Here is a 4,098-nt window from a genome sequence, read left to right as displayed (position 1 = left end):
CTCATGACAGATGTATGCAGCATCAGACATTTCTTACGAAGTTCGGGTGGAAGAAATCCTGGAGCATCTGCAGGCTGCTCTGCTCTTCAGGCAGAAAGCACAATCCATGGCAGTGTACATGCCCACTGTTATCTTCTGGAAACTAGAAAAGCATATGTTACAGCAGATGCTTCAGCATGATTTCCCCCCTTGGACTCTGTTAAGGGCATTCAGCTAATTGTAGCACCGTAATTAGCTGTGTTCTGTATCTCAAAAGCAATTTTTTTCTACACATGAGTATTCCACTGGCACTGCTTCTCTGAGGAACTGTAAAAAGGCATGTTAAGGTTAATAAATGGGGAAAGAGAAGGAAAGACAGTAAATTAGAACTGCCCTAAACTGGGACTACAATGACTGCAGGTTCTGAGTTGCCCTCAAGGAAAGCAGGTCACCAGGTTGCAGCCCTGAGTGAGAAACCTTGTACCAGCTCCTCCAATCCAGATCTCTCAGTCCTTGCTCCATCAACCCCACATTTCAGTTCAGTGGAAGATCCAACAGAGTAAGGACTGCGGGGTTTTCCTGTTTGCATTTTTCGCCTGTGCAGAGCAAACCTACAACCCACAGCTGCAGCCCCGGCAGCTGTTATCACTCCTGCCATTTCTGTGTGCAGAAGGGCTCACGTACACTTCTGCACAGCGGCCTTGAGGCAAGGATTCGGGAAAGCACTCCAACACGTGTAAAGTAATCCCTGCCTCTGCCAGCGCTTGAGCAGAAGAGTAACATCAGGCATATCTTTGATTCCCTGTGACTTCAGTGAAACTTTAACCCATCAAAGTTAAGCTCCTGCTGAAGTACTGACAGAACAGAGATGGTTCCCTGAAGTGTTAAATATATGTGTTGCCATGATTATATAGCCCGGTATGAATGTAGGTATAAGACTCTTTGTATGTGCAGTTACAAAGCCATATAAGGTTCCTCCATGTATCAACTGCAGTTACTCTTGAATCTGTTAATTTAGATTAAACACCATGTGTTTGTATGCCTCTACTTATGGATAATTACTGCTTCATTTTGGATAGATATTAACTCAGGACCAGATGTGCAAGACAGCATGACTAATATTTGTGTGTTTCCATCAGAAATACAGTTTTTTTGCTTATAATTCTAATTTGATGATAGGGCATCAAAACATTTTTTTATATATGGCTAACATTTCTAAATTTAAGGGGGCACAGGGTTTAGAGATAGGGACACTTTTGGCAGAAGAGGAAGGTTGTTAAATTTTCTTCTCCCTGTGTGTACAAGATTCCCCGTGACCTTGGATGAATTAGTGGGCTGAATGCAAATCAATGGGCTGAATGCAATTAAGGGTGTACGACTGTTACAGATCATTAAATGGCTTTTGCACTCGATCACAAGATATATATACTCTGTACACACATGAGCATAAAAATGCGTAAATAACAAACTGATTTATAATTTCATGGCCAATTGCGATGCTCTGCCAAACTTGCTGAAAGAGGGAAGGGGAGGCTCAGAGATCTGATATGTCTTTATATCCACACAAATCCAGCCCTCAGGGAGCCTTAAGTCACAAAACACCTCACAGCTACTGGCACATTACTTAGAGGTCAAAATGCTCAAGGCAAAAGTCATTCAGGGAAGGAAAGATAAATGCCTGTGCTGTGTAGACTAGACTGCAGCTTGTACCCAAAAAAGCTTGAGCTAGCCAGCTCTCATACGACTGCAGCACGCAGGGCAGGCTGAATGATGCCCTGCAACCACCACTGCCTAGAAAACCCCCTTTACCCAAAATGGCTAGATCTTAGCTAGTTCACTCTGTCCCTACAATTCACCATCACAACCTGACTGTTATGATGGCCCCAAAGGCCACAGGGGCTGTTCACAGCGCCATGTCTCCCAAACATGACACAGGTAGAGCAGTGCCACCACTCCTGTGCTCCTGGCAGGGACTGTGCTGAGAAAAGTAGTCACGTCCTCAAACACCACGCACTGCTCTAACACCCTTGTTAAAAATATCCTCAAAGGCATCTGAGCATCAGTGAAATCCTGCAAACCCACAAATGTTGCAGATAATGTGGGCAACCCATGACACCTGCCAGGAAAAGAGTGACAGCAGGTGTCACTCAGCAGTGCTGCTCCCCATGCTCTTCCAAGATGTCTTGTCAAAGAAATTTTCTTTTTCTTTTCTTTTTCTTTTTTTTTTTTGACAATGCATTGTTTTGCCTGATTTTGGGAGTATAGGCAACCTTGTGGACAGACAAGCTATCTGGCAGCAGGGAGTTTGCTTCTTGACATCAAGTACACATGCAGACAATTCAGAAACCAAGTTGCTCCTTGGGAACTAGCGACTTGGCAAAAGAATTCTGGAGAAGGGACTTTCCTGTTTGCCCTCTGACTGTTTCCTTCCCAAATCAATCTATACAAGCACATGGAAATAATGCAAAAATATAACCAGACTTTTCCTCACTGATTGCTCCTCCTGTAGGAAACCAAGTTGCAGGATCCCAGAAACCTGTTACTGCTCAACACTGGCAGCTGAGTGTCGGAAAAGGGTCAGCAGCACTGTATGGACAGATTTCTAGGAAATTGCAGGTCCTCACAAGGGCACGATGTTATCCCACGTTTATCAGCTGACATGGTTCAGCTGGTCCCTCAGTTTCACAACCCCATCACTTTCCTTGATTTGAAAGGTGATGGGGAGGTGGAGAGGAGGAGAACAGATCAATATAAAGTCACATGCTAGCTGGAATTAGGTAGACCATCCATCAGAATAACAGCATAACAGGTATCCCAAGCATAGCAGAATAAAGCACACCTCGTAACCATTGCAAGGTCAGAATAAAAGCCCACATCACTATCAGTTAAAGTGGAGCAGATGATGCTGAAGGAAGAAAGTTGGGTGGATGGTAGGGCTCATGGAAGGGATAACAAAGCAGGGCTTTGCCACCCTACCCTCCTGTGCAAGATTCAGTTCCATTTCCTGATCCAGATGGACACAGGTCACGCTATTGAGGCCAGGATGCCCCTGGGTCGCACACGTCTCATGCCTCAATCCTGTGTGACATCTTATTCCTAATGAACAAAAGGTGTATAGGGCTGTATTATTTTATACCATGATTTTAAAGCAACAGCTGGAAGTATTGTGTCAAGCAAATCCCATGTTTTGTTGTGCCATTCTCTCAACTGATTTTTTCCTGGGTACACCTGAAGAAAGGGATAGCTTTTGCTGATATACCCATACCTTTATACTTGTTTTACAAAGCCTACTCTGGAGAGCAATTATCTTTTTTGGTGGCTTGCTCCATCACTCACCATAAAAAAGGTCTGTATTTCTAACTATGGCTTCTAGAAGCTATAGTTGTAGTAATAAACAATAATAACAACAACAACAGCAATAATTATAGTTACATGAAAACAGTCCCTTACAAAATGAATGGACCTTTGTGAAGATAAATAGTCTTTAGAATATGATTACTGCTTTCACACAAAGGGTATAATTGATCATAAAGTAACAAGTTACACACTCTGAAATGCCTGTCTCATCATTCAGTAGGCAAATTACAATCCTTCATCAGCAATACAGTGACAGTGCACGGAACCTTAAGAGAGCGTTTGACATGGACATTTGTATCCCAGCAATTTCCATCCTCTAATGAGGCTGCTATATCTGCACAATAAGCATTTACCCCCGTTAAGGGAGCTGGAACACATATTCCCCCAGACACAAACTCTCAAAGCAGTTAACAGCCAGACGAATGAGTGTTTCCAGGGCCCACAGGTCCACACCACCAGCTTTCACACTAGGAATGGGGAGCGTTGAGGAGCATTCCTGTAGGAACGGGAAACAGAACTTCTGAAAATCCGAGGAAACCTTCGGCCGGCCACCTGTAGGCTTCGCTGCCAACTTCACCCGCAAGCACACGCCACCGCAAGATGCTCCCCGGGCAGCCCCGGGGGCCGGGGTGCAGGGAGGGTGGAGGGCAGCGATCCCGCCCCGGGGCGGGGGCCGGGAGAAGGGCGGGGGCGGCGGGCGCGCCCCGCGGGCTGCGGGCGGGCAGAGGCGAGAGAGGCGGCGGAGGGGAGCGGCGGCCGGCC

The sequence above is a fragment of the Manacus candei genome, unplaced genomic scaffold (assembly GCF_025592945.1).
Source record: "Manacus candei isolate 608988 ecotype Guabito, Panama unplaced genomic scaffold, ASM2559294v1 h1tg000017l, whole genome shotgun sequence".
Classification (NCBI taxonomy): Eukaryota; Metazoa; Chordata; class Aves; order Passeriformes; family Pipridae; genus Manacus; species Manacus candei.
Note: the sequence above shows the minus strand (reverse complement) of the source record.